The 20,693-nt window shown below is 31.8% G+C and overlaps 1 protein-coding gene and 1 long non-coding RNA gene across 2 annotated transcripts in view; one reads left to right on the top strand and one right to left on the bottom strand.

The window, feature by feature from the left end:
* LOC149485140 (uncharacterized) overlaps positions 1-20,693 on the top strand; it is a 385,709-nt gene that overhangs the window by 52,177 nt on the left and 312,839 nt on the right. The window lies entirely within an intron of this gene.
* Positions 1-20,693, bottom strand: part of LOC149485143 (coiled-coil domain-containing protein 12) — a 480,484-nt gene that overhangs the window by 189,599 nt on the left and 270,192 nt on the right. The gene's annotated exons all lie outside the window — the stretch shown is intronic.

The raw sequence follows: 20,693 nt of genomic DNA, 5'->3' as shown, positions 1-20,693 counted from the left end.
TCACTTACCGAATTAAGCACTTAAATGTTTTGCAAAGTTATTATTTATCTCAGCTGGCATATCTTCAGTTAATATCTTTGTAATGTTTGAATTTCCTTTCAACTATAATCAAAATCCTATCGTTTTCTCGTTGACTATGAAGAAATGAGGATATCTCTGTTCCAAAATAGAAATACATTTGCGACGTTACCGATTTAAGCGCTCAGTTATAAATAAAACATTGCTAGAACAAATAAATTTCACATCAAAAGGGTCTTCGCTCTTCATATTTAGCATCGAATTTAATTAAATACTAATGATTAGTGTAAAGTAAATCCGAAATAAAAGTTGTATAACAATTTAGTTTTTTTTGTAGAGTCGATATTATTATTTTTTTTAATTCGATAGGATATAATTTGTTTCATCGTATCATATTACCATTTATTAAATACTGAATTTCACAACGGTTTAAGTTTGTAAATTTCAATATAGGTAATTAATTCCGATATTAAAATAATTATAGAGATTAAATTCTGACTGATATACGAGCTGAAGAGTTACGATTTACGTTACAATAAAAACTTAAAAATAAATACAATTTAAAACAAGGAAGTGATTAACAATGGCGTAAAAAGAATGATCGTTCTTTTACGATGTTTCAAAGAAATGAGCGCGTAACCGCATGTTGCGAAACAACGGGCATAATACCGCCGGCCCTTTTGATAGCATCGCACTTCCCGCTTTACTCGTGTTGTGAAATATGAACATACTGGCTTTGAAGTTCGATACAATATTCTAAACTAAACCTAATTTAGATAATTTTGATTCTACACAATAACAGGGCATTAGCAAAAGGAATGAAAGAAACAATTCTACAAGAATCCATTCACATCGCCATCGCTGTTACCGTTTCTAAAGACAATCATTGAGAACAAAGCGCTACCCATACATTAAAGTATAGCATAGTCGTGTGTAGGAGGTTTGTACGAAAAGCAATTGAGGCAGCAATATTCCGCTGGACAAAGGAATCGCGTTTCTAAGACAAAGACGCAAGCACACACAGCTCAAATCGCAACCCAGAAACAATAGTGTTCATATCGCCATTGTCCCTTTCAATAATCGTCTACTTTTGTAGTTATTGATATAATCGTAATAGCGCTTCGAATAAACGGAATAGGTAGTTTAATGACGTCACGAATGTTGTATTTTATCATGGAATGCAGCTATTACTAGAAGTTATCAAAGGTAAATGGTAATGGTTTACACGTATTTAAATATGCTAAAAATAAACATTATATGTTACTCATAGGTTAAATATATTTTATTGTTCATTCAAACTTAATTTATTCTATTAGACTTCTTCTGGAATCGTCAAAATGATCCAAGCAAATGTATAACCTTTGTTGTATAAAATTAGCCTTACTATGCCTCCCTCGGCTTAGCCCGGTATCGCCCACGATAAAAAAGCTGGTTTTTAAAAATGTTACTGGGTAAAGACAACTAAAAAATGTGAATCATTTTTGATTGATAAAAGTAAAAAATTACCCCCTACATCCTACAGTTTGTGAAACTCACAAAATATTCTTAACTAGTCCTTACTAATATTATAAATTCGAAAGAGTGTTTGTTCTGAAAGTTTCTACACGTATATTTTATCAAGATGGATCGGATTTGGCTAAAATTTCGTATGCAGACAGATTAAAGCTACAAAAGCTTGTAAGCTGCTTTTTATCCAGGTATATGAAGGAGGTGTGCTGAAACTGAAATATTATTTTAGTTATATAATATATATAAACCGGGTTTTAAATTTTAGTAGCGGTCACAATTTGTGAGACAAAGGTATGTATTGTAAACGAATTTTGATGACTTGATTATCTATGACACACTTTTCCAATGGTACTCTTATATACTACTATACTACTATCATTTTCACTATTCATTTAATATTTTTAGAATATTGAATTCAATTTTTACTATGTTTTGGGCAATAATTTTAAGTAAATCGAACTGAAATGAATATTGTCTAGGAATTTTAATAAAGTTTTCGAATTTAGATCAATTTCAAGTTAGGGCGGGCGGTTTTTAGAATAAGATACTAAATACTTAGTACTGTGTACTGTGATAAGATTCAGTTGCAGTATAAATTAGGTAATTTGCTATTCAATATCCAGTATAATAGGTCAGTATTTGCTTAATGTACAGCAAAGCAATGCTAATTAAAAATGAATTTTTACTTCTTTACACAAAACAAATGCGTAATTACATCATTTTCGAGGTCATTGAACGTATTCCGTGTAATCAGCTGGCAATATAATTGAACACACTAATAATTTACATTATGGCATTTACTTAAGGATTATAATGTAATCTACTTTGTGTACAGCTCGCGTAATATAAGCTCGCATTTCCTGGTAACCTCAATAGCGCTAGGACAAAACGAGATTAACAAAAGCTCTTTAATTAGACTTAACAATTAGAAATATGCAAGGTATAAAAGATATATCTTGTGGTTGAAAAGAAATTGCTTCAAGCTTGTATGGCATCGTAAATGTTGTTTTATAGCACACATAATATAACACTATCTGCTTAGTGATAAGTATACTGAATAAATTTAGTTCAAATTAGCACAATAGGAAATAACCGTAGTGGGTATTTAATGGGATTAGCATAGGGAAATTAAATATTTTGAAAACAAATACTAGTTTTGTATGTGAACATTAATTAAAATTTTATTCAGTATTATCTGCTCTTCTACGAAACAACTCATAAACAAATACCTATGTAGTTTCACTCACAGCTGCGATCAAATAAAAGGTATTAAATGTTTAAACAAAACGGAATGTTTTTAATTTGTTGTATGTGTATTACTACAATATTACCTACAACACATATTAAAGTAATTATCTATAAAATTATTGAGTCTCTAGTTTTCTAAGTTAATGACTTAGTTATCTATACTTTATCAATAATGAAGTGACTGAAATTTCCCAAATGTATCTTTATCTATTCAATAGGTACCTACTTAATATAGAACAACGAATATTCCCATCCTCTGATAGGGAGTTTTAAACCCCACTGAAATCGTTTCTGCTAAGATGCATGCCGTAGCGAAAATCATGATTTTATTATATTTCGATGATGTAATGCTCTTCCCTACAATACCTTACTGTGTACAGACAATGCTTATATTCATGCTGCTTTTCTTATGTAATTATATTTTTTTATTTCCCTTAACTATATTATGTATCTATATTTTCAGACCCATAATTACTCGGTCTTTCTTTGATTAAAAACAAATACACAATTTAAATAAATTTAACGATTCAGATATTTTTTTCGATTGCGTAGTCGGTAAGGAAAGTACGGTTCATCGGATCAGTGAGTTATAATTAAAAATGAGTCGAACTAGTAGAAGTATTCTATTTATAATCTACAGTCAGTTCCTTAATGCATCCGCAGTACCATGTATTGCTTAAACAAAGGGCATACGAAATTACCACATACCTCAGAATTCATAAAATTGCAGGTCCGTTTTAAAGAATTTAGTCTTTAAAGCTTTTAGTCTATTACAAAAGATATTGTACACTTTACTCAAAGAGCATTGTTCTTTTGCTCTGATCTCAAGTGTTTGGCGCCTTGAGTTTACTCAGTCAAAGCACACGAAACACAATACATGCTTGTTGCCTGTAAGGGCCCATCATTAAAACGGTCAAGTAGCAATATTATCTCAGACATCATCTTCGCTTCGTCACAGATACTATTGAAATTGCTAATACATGCATGGGTAATAGAATTTATAATGAGATTGTTACAATAATAGCAGCTTCGCATTTACAAATACTATAATAATCTTACAACAATAATTTTCATAATATTTGAAGTTCATAAAAATAACAATTTCGTAGGGGCAACAAAACATTCGAGTTATCGGTTATTTTTATCGAATTGACCATCAATTCATAATGTACTTACAATAAATCCGTAGAAGATATGATAGTATTACTAAATAATAGATGAAAGATCCCTATAATAAACTTCCCGGGCTACAATATGTCTTAAACAATATAGGTTGAGACTTAGCCTTTGCGCCAATCCCCAATAGATTCCTATTATGGATAATATGCTATCAATACAATTTTCAATTTATCGTGTAAATTGTATTTAAATGAAACTTTGATTTTACTGATTTTAATTGTATTATGGTAGATTCATTGAGCAAATATAGAAGAAGGAATTATGCGGTGAGCTTGGGGCTTTATTAAACATAATAATATTATAGTACCTACTCCCGTCTTACTCCCGTAGAATGTAGGATTTGTGTTATACTTTTTCATTAAACAGAAAACTTTTTTATTTAATTGGCAAGAAATCTTTATGTTCCCTAATATTTACTATGGCTTTTCAATTTTTATATTGCATTCAATTTATCTTCGAACAAAATCAAACAATCCGTAGAATCAGTTCTAAGAAGACCAATTATTTGACATTCAAAGGTCAACAAAGCAATACCAAAGTTTGCGAAATTTTGCCATTCTGAATTTCACCTGAAGCAACAATTCATAAGAATCGATCAAAACTTTTCTACATCTACGTCTATTGATGGATAAGAATAAAATAAAAGGTCAATGAAATGATGAATATGTTATATACTAAACTGGTTGACCCAGCGAAAAACCTTACGACCCGAGAATTTTCTTCGCGGATAATTTTTTGCACATTTTCCCGTTATTTATATAGTTTTTCTGCTATTCTTTCTATTTATCTTCATATTTTTTCTTCTTAACCAATCCAAGAATATAACTGGCCTTAACGGCCTATACAGATTTTTATTAATTATTGTGATCTGCAATAAATATAACAGCATTAAACGTAAGAATTTGAGCCAGATAAAATCATTCAATATGAACGAAAAAACTTTTTACTTTCTACTTCAGAAATACCCAAAGAATGGAACATTAAGAAATTTGATAAACGCAAGAGTTAGCGATTCTTTGATATGAATTAAGAAGTGTAAGCATGATTTCTGTTGCGAAGAATATAAAATTCAAATGTCTTCTAAACCTCTCACAGCTTTACGAATCTTAAGACACTTTCTTTATCGTGCCCGGGGCAAAGTTCTAACAACGTAACCAACTTTACTGAATACTTTATCTGGACGGATAATACTCCGATTTTTTTGTTCGCTAAGAAAAATCGCATTAAAGTAACAGGACTTGCCCTTGTTTTATAAAATATCTTCTCACGTCAAAAACAGGAGCACAAGTATGTTTAATCCAACATAACATCATTCTATATAACACAAAAATATGCTAGTGTGACCCCTGACCTGAAATTTTCCAAAGGAAACTTTCTTATAGAGCCTTCAATATAAGCTGATTATAAGAATTCGGAAATATCTTATATTAATTTTATACAGGTACCTATCTACGAAAACTAGTCATGAGAATAATTTGACGGTAATAAATTAATAACTCAAACTTTAAGCGTAACTTTAATAATTTGGAATCGTCGCATTCACATAATATACAATATATATACTTTTAAGATCGAATATGAGAAACCTCTTGTTGACCTTACAGAAGATATACTCCACCCAATTATATTCCACTAAGTTATATTCTCTGAAATCTGATTCTGGAAATATTCATTATGATAAAGTTCGTATTATCAACAATTCCTAGAATCGCCTTGTGATTAAAATTCGCATCTCTCATTGTAAAGACGCTTACCTTTCCACTGTACGCGATGAAACATATATTTGAGAAATCAAAATGTTAATTTAACAATAATTCTAAAAACGGTTACTAGTGTATTTTGCCCGCAGCTTAATAACTCTGCATGAAATTAAAAGAAAATATGTATATCCATATTTTAATCGATACATATACGCCTCTTCCAACGTCCCTAACAATAAATAAAATTGTTGGACAGGTTTTTAAGTAAAATTGCAACAAACAGAAATTATATTCTGTATGCTTTCTCTTTAGATTTAGTCATAAAAGTATCTTCTATGAAAACTGCGCCCCAGATTTAAAATTACTTGGCAATATTATATCAATAATTGGCTTGATTGAGACCATACAAATATATGGACTGTAACGTCTATTGAATGGCTGCATTCGACATCGTCGGTCACTGTGGGCGATACGCATGATCGAAAGTTCACAGATTTATAACATTTATATATGTTAGGTATAATATGTATTAATTACGAAGACAAGATATATCGTAAAGATAATTTTTAATAATTCTTGCTTAAACAAAAAACTTAACAGGCTTCAAATTTTCAAAACTAAACCACATTTTAATAGGACCACATGAGAGACGCATCATCTTTGAAAAAAATATTAAAATCCGTTTACTCAGTCAAAAGTCATAAAATTTTATCACACTTTCTTTGTTAAGATGTTCAAAGACTAAACAATGCAGACAATAAGTAAAGGTATAAAATAGGTATAGGTACAAGAAACAAAAAATATTTAAATATAAACAAAAAAATGTTGAAAAAAGATATACTTCCTCAACCAAAATGTCATGCATCACGTGAGACATCCACTTGGTTTCCATCATGAGTGATAAAGTAAAATATTTAAAAGATCAAGCGAAAGACTAAAACAACAAAATATAATAAAATTGACTTGTATCTGGTTATAACCAGTCCACACAAACTTATAAATATTGTTTGTTTATAATAATATCACAGTATTACCATATTTCCTAAATAATATTGTAATGCTGTGATAATATTCCAAAATGAATGCAATGAAGCGTAGGAGCGAAACAAAAACATGTGATAAGAAATATAATAAAACATAACAAGTTAAGTATTGTTCGCCTCAGTGGCTATTCTGCCTCTAACCAAATAAAAATAATAAGGGAAAACTCTTCTGCCGTGAGAGTACCTCTGGAACAATCTAATAAGAAATCGGACGATAAGGAAAATGTTTCATTGACAAGGAACAAACAGACTGCTCAATTTCGTTTGTTCGATTAATGTCATATCTACATAATACCCATTATATATACACATAAGAATTATTGTTTATACAATTAAGAAGGCTGACAATAAAATAAAATTATTATTTTATTTATAGGAATGAACAAAACCTTGAAAGTAATGCATGTATCATATTCAAAAGGTCAATGCCAAAAGTGCGTAAACAGTCCTATTGTGAGGTTCCAGTTAACGATGCCAATTCTTCTTGTTCACAGCTGAGCTCAAGTACCAACACTGTTTCCTCACGCTCCTGATAGGCTAAAATCAACCCGCATGATCAGTTCGCACATGTTTGGATACATATACATAAACAAACGTGGGACAAGCAATAGTTAGTTAGTGATAATAAAATCAGTTTGGATGTGAAAATATTCAATACTGTTTTCAATAAGCCGAATTACTCGCATATACATTATAATTTATTAAATATTATATGAAAAAGTTATTGAGGCACAATAAATATCTCAAAACGTGGACGTCAACTTAAAGTTCAACGTATCTGCCACTAATCTAAACTGATACATACCTAAATAGTAAATATACCAATAGCACTTATAAGCTACTCTATTCGACGAACTCCCCTGAACTTCTGAATAAATCTGTAAAAACAGATGTCAATTCGGCAAATATACGTATCCAAATAAAGTGTGAAATGTAAATGAAGTGGATTTGCATGACGCATTTGTCAAAGTGAAGCCCATCAGCTAGCGACTATTCCTCGGTGCGCTTGATTTGGTTATCGTTCACAATGAGTTTATAGCTGTCGCGCCAACGAGTACAATAACTTAGTTATATGTTGGAGTAAGCCACTTGTACAATTGAATTCGAACGAACCCTAATCCTCTTAGTTTGTTGTTAGACGTGATGGGTCAATACGGCTCGCAAATAATTTTGAATATCGTAAATTTCCACAGCATTTTTATAATTTGCATATTTTTTATGTAACAATATTCCACTTTAATATTACCTTTGAATATTGAAACAATTTTTTCATTCATTATCATCAAGTTATTCGTAATATTATTATCAAGGACGGAATTTATAAATAGCTCTAGCTTTTTTCCAATTATGGTCCAATTCAAAACAAGTTGGTATTTGTTTTGAAATATTTTAGGGTTATTTTTTTGTGTGGTTTTGTATTTTTTGATGCAATGTCAATGTAGCAAGTTAATAAAGCAATAAAACAATTTAAAAATATCTTTATTAGTTGTAAATAAGTAATATATTAAATACAGTAAAAGTCCTAAAAGTTTCTTTCGAAATTTATTAAACCCACTAGCTGTTGCCCGCGACTTCGTCCGCGATTACGTCGTTTTTCGTCATTCGTCGTTTAAAAAAAATACGTGACACTTTATTTTTTTTTGAATGTTCTTAATTGTCTCTTATAAAATTTAACTACATTAAAATTGAATACTCTGATAAGAAAATCTTAAAATCGGAGGACATCGAAAATCTGAGGAAAACATGAATGAATGTGATTTAAATTCTATATTACTTAGTAATTCAAATAATAATCTAAATTAAATGTAGATTAACAGTTTGAGCGCACCATTATATAATATGTACCTAAGTATTAAATTACGTTAGTTTACATAGTAACTTTACTAAAAACACGATGACTTTCTTTCGCGCTCGGTACCACAAACTAAGCATGTTTGTGGTACGTTGCCCGCGTCACTTGACCCCCCTCGAGTTCCCCTCCGTTGCTATGCGAAAAATTCAAAATACATTCGTCGCTCTACTGTAGGAAAAATTGTAATACTGTGGCCTGCAGGGCGTTATAACACGCCCAGGGAATTCCTGAGTGCCGATAGACGGACGTCTATCGGCATTTCTACCAATTTTATATTAATATCACCATCTTGAGGAAAAGCTTCTAATGTCGATTTAAAACGCATACATACGAATTAACCTGATGAAACATGTTCTAAAATTGTGAAATGAGTACAGTTTTAAATTCGAGAAATATTGATTTCTTTCATTCATTTCTTGTATTCGACTATTCGTTGTAGTCGAATACAAAATATACAGGGTGACTGGTAAGACGTCAGAGGAATTTTGACAGGAGCTTCTTCTCATGAAACTGAACAACTTTTGTTCTACAACTTTGCTGAATTCGTAGGAAAAAATTTGGACTTTGTATGGAAATCTGTCAGCTGATTAGCGAAGTTTCCTTACAAAGTCCAATTTTTTTTTTACGAATTCAGCAAAGTTGTAGAACAAAAGTTGTTCAGTTTCATGAGTAGAAGCTCCTGTCTAAATTTGTCTAACGTCTTACCTTTCACCTGGTATTTGAAGAAACTTAAGTTGGCCTTCAGGCAAAAGGGATCCTATCAAATGATAAACTTGACCTTGTATCTTAAAAGTAAGCATGAAAGGACCCACTGATAATTGTTGAGCACCAAAGGATCATTTAAAACGCACTACTATAAGAGCGAATATTGTCTAAGAACTGTTAGATTGCACATGTTCCTCTAAAAATAGTGATTTAAAGGTTCCGGTGTATCTTCAAACGAAAGCCGACTCCTTACTCCACTTTAAAGCATTACAAAAAGAACATACTACGTTAATATCGCCTATACAGAAGATGATCTGTAATCAATTGTGAGGTTATAAGCAAACCCACTTTTATATTTGTCGGACCACACCACCGAATTCGTAGATTGATCTTCTATGTTTACCTCTAAGTCATTAAGACTGTCGAAATCCTTCTGCAGTAAGAAGGGCCTCTCGCTATTCGTCCGTTTCAAGAGACCAAATAGTTTCAATTCTTAATGTTTCATTAAACAAACTTATTAATCGTTCTTGTCTCAAATAATGGTAATATTCGCGTCCCTACTCTAGTCTCATTTTGGAGCTTATGCTCATGTTCATCTTCAAGAGATCGAATAATATTATGGTGCACCCTATCATTTGTCAAACGGTCTTCATATTGAGTAAAAGTTTCAGATTCTCGAGATAAAATATGACGGTCGTGATCAGCTGTGAGACGTAATTCCCTCTCAGTGAGGGTTTCGGTCTCACGGGATAGTACATGCCGTTCGCGGTCAGCTGTGAGCCGCAATTCTCGTTGTGAAGCGGTTTCAGGTTCGGCATAACACATGTTGTTTTCGGTCAATAGTAAGCCTCTTACCTCTAACGATCCTTGAGAACTCTTATTTCTCATTTTTTTAGCTTTGCTCGAATTTCGATATAAAGATTTTTTAGGTGGCACTGATGCGGGTGAATAAAAATTAAGTTAAAACGGACTGAGAGTGTTATAATTGTCAATCATCATCATCAATACATATCTATACATATAATAAATCTGTAGAAGGGTCAATTCTGTACATTGAAAATATTGAAAAAAAAAATAGCAAGGGGTGTTACTGGATCCATACCAAACCCAAATATATGATTAAAAAAATTTTTGTCTGTCTGTCTGTCTGTCTGTCCGTCTGTCTGTCTGTATGTGAAGGCATCACGTGAAAACTAACGGTTCGATTTCGATGAAACTTGGTATATTTATACCTTATTATCCTGGGCATAAAATAGGATACTTTTTATCCCGGAAAAATACGTAGAAAAAAAATAAATCTTAATTTTTCTTAATTTTTCCGCGCGGACGGAGTCGCGGGCGGAAGCTAGTATGTAATAAAATTGTGGAAAAGTGATGTCTGTACAATGAAAATATGTAGAAAAAAATTAGCAGGTGTTATTATAAAATAGGTTCATCCACTTATTATACCTACATAGGGGTAAAAGTGGGAATGAAAAAAATGAAAATAATAATTTATTTTTAATTTAAAGATAGTCGGGAAGTTTATGAAATTATTTATTCCTTTTTCTATACACTTTTCTTCGTCTAAACGAAGTCTTTCGTCTTTCGTTTAGACGAAGAAAAGTGAAAGCACGCTCTCTCTCTCTCTCTCTCTTCAGCCTTTAGTTACGTGCGTGAGACAGGAAAGATCTATTTTGGATTTGTTGCTGGATTTGATAAAAACTGAGTATCGATTAAGCTGATCAGTGGCTACACCATACATTATTAAAAACATCCATTTAAGAAAGGAAGGAAATAGAATTTGCTCCTCTCCCCCCCCCTGGTTCCTAAAAAATAATGTGACATAATTTAAAAGAAATTTTACGTAGAATTAGTTAGGCATTTCTTTTTTGATTTTCGATATTATACAGGGTGGAAGGTTAAGATGGGGCATGAAGGGCAGGTACCTTAACCGTTGTAGCTACATGAAAACGTTCTTAGGAGACTATCCTTAAATTCTTGAGAAATTTTAATCTGCATTCACAGATTTTTAAAAAAATGTACGGTCAGCAAGGAAATCGGCAGTTTTCAAAAAAAATTTTTTTGATGCCAATCGATCCAGTTTCTCATGGGGATCAAAGCACTCTAAAAGACCAACTGAGGTATGAGTACTAGAAAAGTCAGAAATCGCGAAAAACTATTTCCACACATTCACTAAGAAAATAAGTGATTCAACAAAAGATGCGCTAATAGAAAACTCATAAAATCATTATCTCTACTAAATTTGCCCCGTAACCATCTGCAAAATGCAACTCTGCGTGCATAGTCCCCAGATTGCAATGCTTGGACTAATCGCCCATGGCGGTAGCATTTGTAGCCGTATTTCTTCCATGTTTTTAAAACTATCCAGTGCGAACAACCAACTTCAACGGCAACTTGTTTTGAAGAAATTTCGGGATATGCTTCCACAATTAGTGCCAAAATTGCTGTCTCCGTATTCTCATTCAATACGCGTGAACGACGCGGAAGTGTCAAGCTTGTCTTAAATGAGCCACTTTCTGCTAGATTTTTTACAAGATTCGCAATTACCTTTCGCGTCGGTACATGTCGCATTGGGTATTTATTCCTGTAACATTCCAATGCAACTGTTGGGTTTTTATTATTTAAAAAGTAAGCCTCTAACAGATCTAAACGTTCTAAATTATTTAAGGACATTTTTAGTGAAGACAGAGTGACTTCTGGTAACTTTTGTTTTCTATGTGTTATTGTTTACATAAGCCATAAAAATGTGACGTGTTCGTTCGATATTAAAATTTAAATAATTTTTCATCTCGTGCACGAGCTACCAGCCACCGCCCGCTCACGCCCCCGCGTCGCTGGCATGTTATGTTGCTGTGCCTTTGTCTTTTTACTTGTTCATGAATGAAAATAGTTTTTCGCGATTTCTGACTTTTCTAGTACTCATACCTCAGTTGGTATTTTAGAGTGTTTTGATCCCCATGAGAAACTGGATCGATTGGCATCAAAAAATTTTTTTTTGAAAACTGCCGATTTCCTTGCTGACCGTACATTTTTTAAAAAATCTGTGAATGTAGATTAAAATTTCTCAAGAATTTAAGGATAGTCTCCTAAGAACGTTTTCATGTAGCTACAACGGTTAAGGTACCTGCCCTTCATGCCCCATCTTAACCTTCCACCCTGTATACTAATCATAATTTTTAATTACAATATTAACTATTTGGTAAAGGTTAGGCATTTCATTTCTTGATTGATAGGTTAGGCATTTCATTTCTTTAATAATTTGGTACGTAAGTTTTTTAGCTCAGTTTAGTAAGAAATTTTAATAACAATTCTTTTAATTATTTATGGTAGTACGTATTTACTCAATAATTGTATGTTAAGTAGTAATTCAGCATGGGCGTAGCCACGGTGGGGCTGGGTGGGGCGCTTACCCTGGCTTTGATCTGGTAGGTACCAATTGTGAAGGCGAGTGGGCGTGGGCGTGGGCGTTGGAGTGGGCGTTGGAGTGGGCGTTGGCGTGGGAGTGGGATTGGAAGATAGCGTGGCAGTGGGCGTGGGCGTGGACTTGGGAGTGGTAGTGGGCGTGGGAGTGGGTATGGGGGTGCGCGTGGGCGTTGGCGTGGGGGTGGGAGTGGGAGTGGGAGTGGAAGTGGGAGCATGAAAATATTTTTTTTATTGTTGCCCCACCCTGAGCCCAAGGTCATAGGTCCCATAGTCACTATTAGACGCAAAACAGTTTAAGACAAAACTTTATATGTGGCTAATAAGCAAAAATTTTTTGGGTGATAAATGTAAATATTGACATGTATAATTAATAGACAATTGATCTAAACTATAATAATTAATGTTTATATAATTTTTTTTACTGATTATGCGGAGCTGTAAAAACTATGTTTGCATGCCAGTGTAACTGGCGAATGTGTTGTACTTTCCTTATTGTAATAACTTGTAAACCACATTTGAGCAAATAAAGATATTTATTATTTATTATTATTATTTATTATTAACTCCTAAGCTCAACCATAAAAGATAGAAATTTATGATGTCGGGAGATATTTTTTATATAATATGGAGAACATTTCTTTCATACTTGATTTCTGTGTAGCTATAACCATTAAGGTTGCACAGTGCACACGCGACGAAAGCTTAAAAATGGAGTTACTGCTCTGCTCACGAATATGAAAAATAATTGTACCAAGTTTCGTTTAAATCCGTCGAGTAGTTTTTGTTTCTATATCGGTTATACAGACAGACAGACGGACAAAAATTTTTGGCGTCAGTGTCGATCCCTAATCACCTCGTGATAGTTATTTAGGAAATATATTTCATGTACAGAATTGACCTCTACAGATTTAATATAAGTATATAAGTATACATAGGTAATATGTTTAGATTCCAATTTCCATGTAACGTTAAATTCGACTATACAATAACTAACAGACAACGCAGGTTACTCTCGTTTCCGTAAGTTGAGGCGGCTACATATTCGGTCCTCATAACATCACTTTTTGTGAACGAAACGACAGCGCGGTTTAATTCGATGCCAACACCATCAGAAAAAAGGAAATATTTTTAATTGTGAGAAAATATTATGATTTACACTATTAATACTATTTTAACATTAACACAAAATATAAGACTGTGGGTGTGTAAAAATAAATCCAGCGAGTTTCACATCACACTTATGTTTATAATTAGGTATACGACATGAAAATATCATATTAATTACCAAGCAATAATCATACAGATAAATACTGAACAAAAGTATTAACAGTCAAAGTATATTTTTACTATCAACATGCAAATGATGAAGGAATAATAATTATCAACGAACTAACCTTTTTGTATTATTGTTTAGAAATATAAATTCAATAAATTTATAAAGAATAGAAAAAATTTCGATCACTAAAGGATGCGGGTTCGAGTCCCGTCTCGTGATCGAATTTTTAAAACACGAAGATTTTTAAAAATGTAACCAATGAACACAATCAATATTAGATTAACTGTAATGGTGTCTAGTTTGACTTATAAAATAATAAACATCTACCCTCACTTTTAAAAATGTAGTATATTCACACGAATTATAAGCGCACCTTATAGGGAAGGGAAGATATGGGTTAAAGAGTTAAATAAATAAATAACATAATTATATTTAAATTATTAATTTTTAACATTGTGTTCAGTAGTGTTAACATGTAAATTGATTTGATGTTTACGAAATCTCATAGATGGCGCTGTTTCAAATTTGTCTTTTTATACTAATAAATTCATTAAACTGATTCTCTGCCAAATTACGTAAATGACATAGTTTTTATTGTGTAAAGCTAGATAATAGCATGGCTTACCCGAAACCAACATTTAAACATGAGTCTTTAGATTGTACGCTGTCGTAATACACGTAATACGTAAGAAAAATAAAGGTTCACAGCTCCTCCCCCGGAGGTGATAGCATGATAATATGTTTAAAAAAGCCTCACCCGACCTGTTAGTAATATTCATGCAAAATTTGAAGTCAATCTATGCAGTACTTTTCGAGATTAGCCTGGACAAACATACAGACAAACAGACAAACAGACAAACAGACAAACAGACAAAAATTCTAAAAACTATGTTTTTGGCTTCTATATCGATTATAGATCATGGATTATGTATTCTTTTAAAAAAATATTCAATGTACAGTTTTGACTTTCCTACGATTTTATTATATGTATAGATTTCTGACTGTTCCCTTTTAACTGGACCTCTAACATTGTCGGAATCCTTTATGCGATTACCTACATACTATTTCCAGTGTTACATTGGTTCAATAGAATTTATATAGACACATAATGCATTTATTAAAAGAAAGAAAATAAGAACATTTTTTTACTCCAGCAAACTCTTGAACATGAAACTATTTAACGATAATACGGGTAATGTTTACAATTGATAGATTATTAGAATAATGTATCTTGAAGCTGTATGTACAATAGGTTGTATTCAAAACCATTTGGTTTTAGCCATTCACGTCGACAACAATAGAAATCGATGTTTGAATAATTGTTGGTTTATAGACTTCCACTGAAACAATATGTAAAAGCAATCATCTAAAGTGCTTGATGTAATACTTCTGCTAAAATGGAGTATTCAAATTTCTTACTTTATTTGTTTATAGCGTTACGAGAGGATAAAAACGTTGGTCATTTTAATACCGGTCACGTTTTTATAAAGTGAATAGCTGCCTTCTTGAGCAGGACAAGAAACTGACGTATTTCTTAGAATTACATTGGTCCATTTTCTTTAAATAAAAAAACTAGTCATGAAATATATTAAGGTATTTATATTACATTTTTAAAACACTGAAAAAGGCGCAAAAAATTCAATCCTGACGTGGGATCAAAGGCGGGGGCGGGAACCTGCCTCACGGCGGAATTTTCCATCTTTTTATACGTTTTTAAATTGCATATAAATGCTATAAAAGTAATAAATACAAGCTGGGTACTTTCTGCCATATATTTTTCATTTTATGTTAATTTTAACGAGTAGATATTAGCTTTTTTTAACACGTTCTACATTCACTAGTAATATTTTATACACAAATATAATATTTTAAAATCTATGAAATTCCTCTTCTAAACGTTTTGTCGAGGCTTATGCTTACACAAGATATGAATTGAGAAACTGCAAAACCGAAAGGATTTTAGAGGATATATCAAAGCATAAACATACAATAGGACATAATTATGCTGTATAACTCCCGTTCCTAGACATAACATAGATTGGCTAAACATTTAACGATATTGCATTGCAGATGAGCACGCTTCAGTTGTTTAATTGGAAGTGTATTAAGAATACTAATAACGCTATTAGATTAAATATAACCACTTTGATATGGGATAATAATTTCTGGTAAGTTCTACAAATATGGATCTAATACTGGGATTGCATGGACAAATTAAATAACGCCTGCATCTGCATCTGAGCTTATTGATAGTTAATAAAGGACAAATTTGTTTATTAATAAAGATATAGCTAGGAATATTGGATTCAACGCAATGTATAAATGTTTAAGAGATATCTATTTTGTTTTTAAAAACATTTTCAGTAGCTCAGATACAAGGTTTCCCAGGTTTCAGGCAAATGAATCTTCAGTTTTACTCATTTGTACATACCGAGGAGTGAAGTCCAATACCAATTAGATCATGCCTGATGCCTTTACTGTAATAAGTTGTAGTATTTTTTATTGCTTGATTACTAATTTACGAAATTTTACATGCATTTTTGTATAAGTGCGTAATTAAAGTGAACACAGTGAGATTAAACACACATTGTTGATAATAATTTTTGAAAAAATATGCCGATATGCATTACATTTGAATACGACACATAACATTTTGTTTTATGCAATTCCACCCATAAAAGAAGACTTGAGTACCTTAACAATTGCGATTTGGTTTCTGTTACATATTATAATAATAATATATACAAATTGAGTCTACAATGAGAAATGCCTCTTATGTTTGTTCTGTAAAATTGAAGCGAAGCGTGGGTTGTATAGGCTGTAAAATTAACATGAATTTCAAATGGACTTGTTGACATGTGAAAGGCAAAATGGTATATTTTACTGTGGTAATTAAAAATGTAGTTGCCCATTTTTTATGAATCCCAATATTTACATTAATTGAATTATAATTGAAAATCATAACTTTCATTATGCATTGTAATTATATACGACAAATTAACAGAGTAATTCAAATAAGGTATTTATCCCTTTGAAACACTGTTTTCATGGCTATAATTTTAATAAGAGGCAGTAATCGGCTGAGATCTAATTAGAGAGCTAATCCTTGTTCTCTTCAGTACAAAGGCCAATTTAAAATCTATGAATTACAAAATATTTATCTTTATTTGATTTAAACACTGACAAAAAAGTGTACTTTAAAATAGTCTTTTGAAATTATAGCTAATCAGTGTGCAATTTTCAATTTTGTATAGCTTAAAAATACGGAAACTACTTCTTTTATAAAAGCCTTTTTCATTAATACCCATGTTATCCGCGCTAAAATAAGTACACTCACATTCACTTGACTTCATTACTTTCATTTAATTTCATTACTTGTCTCCCTTTTCCGATTGCGATTTGCGCTAAAGGTTATTAAATGTAAAATTCTATTCATTTCAATGCATAAGCAGTTAAATTATAAGGAGATTTTTTTTATTATAACAATCAAGTTTTATGGCTGTTTTAAAGTTCTCAGTTAATAAAATTTCCTATAAATAGATAGAGGTCTAATGTTTTAAAACTTACGGAACATATCCTTTATAATTGATGTGAATTTCAGGCAACACTAAAACGTAATTGGCAAATGGAAAGGGATAAACATTGATGAAACAATTCATACAATATACACGAACAATCTCAAGCTACTCGTTTTAATTACAAGTGTGCGATGTAAGTGATTAAGCACATGTCTGGTATCCGCTGAGATTGCAACATCTCGAATAAATTAAAACGCTCTTAAGTCATCGCCAGAACATGTCAGGGCGATTTTATATGCATTTAATAATGTTTGTGTTATTTTACTGTAACTGGGATTTTAGGTGTTATGGAAGCTAAAGGAACAATATGAAAATACATCCAGGACTTCTATAATTACGTTATTTTTACTGGTATATAAAGCTTAAAAGCTTTTTATTAATAGCAGGAACTACTAGAGTACTAGACCGATTTTTAAAATTCGTTTTCATTGAATATGTGCGTGAGTCCTGAGCTATAAACATGCTATGCCTCAGCTATACCATGGACGAAGCCAGGAAAGGCCGCTAGCATAATAAAAAAAAAGTTGATTTTGAAGAAGGAAGGTCTTAACTATCCAACCGAAAAAGTGATTGTCGACTAAACTCACACACAATACTAACCATTATGTGATGGAGAGTTTCTGAATAAGAATGCGAATTATTATTGAAATCTGCATATATTTACCAAATTATAATACATATTTTATATTATGCACTACAAATGTGTCTGGGTTGAAAACCTACTTATCTCAAGAGAACAGAAAATATTTTCACGTTTATAGTTCAATGCCGCGATCAAAATGACAACAGAATTACTTCATTATTTACGATCACATTTTGAGTAAAAATAATTATTATAAATATAACTTAACCAAATAAAATAAAAGAACTTTATTGTTTACTGCAGTAGAGGATATTTTTAACATTTCAACTAAGAATGCTTCACTGTTCACTGCACATTGTACAGTAACTACTTAAGAGGCATGTCGAGTTCCAACTTAGTTGACGAATGTCGTTATTACTTTAGCTAATTTGCACAAACATACATAAGTATTGGTTATACTACCATAAATTATTTGAGATTACTCTGTAAGGACACACAAACTCACAATATTCTCACTATCTATTCGGTATTTACTTAAAATTAAATAGATATTTCATAAATAAATATAAAGAAATATTTACCATATATTTTATTACACTTCTTGCAGTTTGTGGATGTGATAAATTCGTATACTGTACCTACAGAAATCTATTATAAAGTTTGTACTATAAACTATGAATAACACTACAATTATTATTAGCCCAATAGACTTTGTCTTAGGACTTAAAGTAAGATAAAAGAGCATGTGTCGGTAAAGTGAATAACTTATCTGCCAAATTAATTAAATCGACTTTTTGTGTGAATCCAACCTGAAAATATATGTAACAGAGATATGACCATTCAATTAACCAGCCGCGATTTAAAGCTGATATACCCTGAAATGAAATACTAATCCAACAAACATTCTAACTGAGGAAAATGTGTTAAATGATTCAAGGGTAGGGGTAATCCAAATGCAGGCAGATATTTCAACCCGGCTATAGTTATAGTTAGTACAGCTATTCATCGATATTCTGCTAGTGTTTTGAAAGCATTCTCTCACAATAGTGATGTTAAATTACCCATGCAACTTGTAACCGTATACACAAATCAATTGGAATATCAATTATTTAAAATCATATTACTAATGAATGAATAAACACTGCGTGAAATGCACTAATTACATATTTGAAATTGACGAGTATTTGCTTTAATTTATTTGAAGGCTAATAACTAACTTAATGGTTATAATTTTTATTAGACAACCGAAGTTAAGAAAAGAACTACCATAAATCAGTATCATATCTATGATAATTTAGGGCAGCCATAGTTCATTACTCTGAATTTAAATAATATCTTTGCATTCCACTCCATATGCCAATTCACAAACGCATATTACAAAATTTGTTATATTATTACATAGCAAAAGGTAAGGTTTCAGATTATTAGCCTAAAGGAATGATGTTTGAATAACACTAGGCACCCGCTCGACTATCGTACGGTGGCTCTAAATATTTATGAGCAATCTGGTGATTGAATACTTTACTTCTTGTCTTCACACAAAATTGGATAATACTATTTTACTTTCTATACACGATTATACATAAAATATCTATAATATAATAATCAATAACAAACTAATAAAATATATAATGTCAATCCAGTTAAAAGTACCAGATGTTAATAAAACTTAAAGATTACGAATAGTATTGAATTTATCGCATGCAGATATTCAAGGCTTAATTTATTATTGGAATCTTGCATGGAAAGTACTATATGCTTCCGATGCATTCCAGACGAGCTTCTTATGAATTCTTTTCTTTATTTGTTGTATAGTAGGTACCTACGTAGCAAAAATAATTGTTTTTCATAGCGTGAGATCAAATACTGTGACTCGGTTCCGATAAGACTCTGATATTAGATTCAATCGCTGCTCACCAATAGCTCAAAAGCTTTATATTCCATCAAACAGGAAATTATTTGCCTTTGCATAAATACAAAATTGTAAAATTCAAAGGGAATATTTATTATAATTTTCGAGATTGAAATGATTGGACGTCGAGACTGGGAGAATATTTAATGGTAGGACTTAGTTACGTTGATAATTTGCATAAACTTTATAAGCTTTATTTTCGTTATAAATGAAAGTATCTAATTATAAATATGTAGTAATTTTCATTAAACAATATGTAAGTATAAACTATATATTGTATCATATCTAACACTACTTTACTACATAACATAAATTGTCATAATTTTTAGGCATAAACCGGTTGTATATAATACAGCTCAATTGTGTAAATATAAATTTTAGGTACGACTGTGCCCGTGACTTCTTCCCCGTATTATAAAAGTACCAAGTAGAGCGAAGCTAGAGCAATCAAGACAAAAAAAGCCACGTTCTGAAAGGACACAGATGGCTCGTCACCTACTTATCAGCAAATAAATCTGATAAGTGAAACGGATGTGATGCACTGCCCCCATACTAAGGGGCTATGGGACTTCGTTTCTATAGGAACAACAGTTTTTAAATCCATAGCGAATCGTTTTTCTACTATTGAGATGGGACAATAATACAATAATTTTATTTATTTTAT

Source organism: Colias philodice, chromosome 10, assembly GCF_061535455.1.
Source record: "Colias philodice isolate Cphi_HAF_F1 chromosome 10, ilColPhil1 Martin Lab GWU primary, whole genome shotgun sequence".
NCBI classification, from domain to species: Eukaryota; Metazoa; Arthropoda; class Insecta; order Lepidoptera; family Pieridae; genus Colias; species Colias philodice.
The sequence above is the reverse complement of the archived record's forward strand: the minus strand, read 5'-3'. Positions and strand labels throughout refer to the sequence as shown.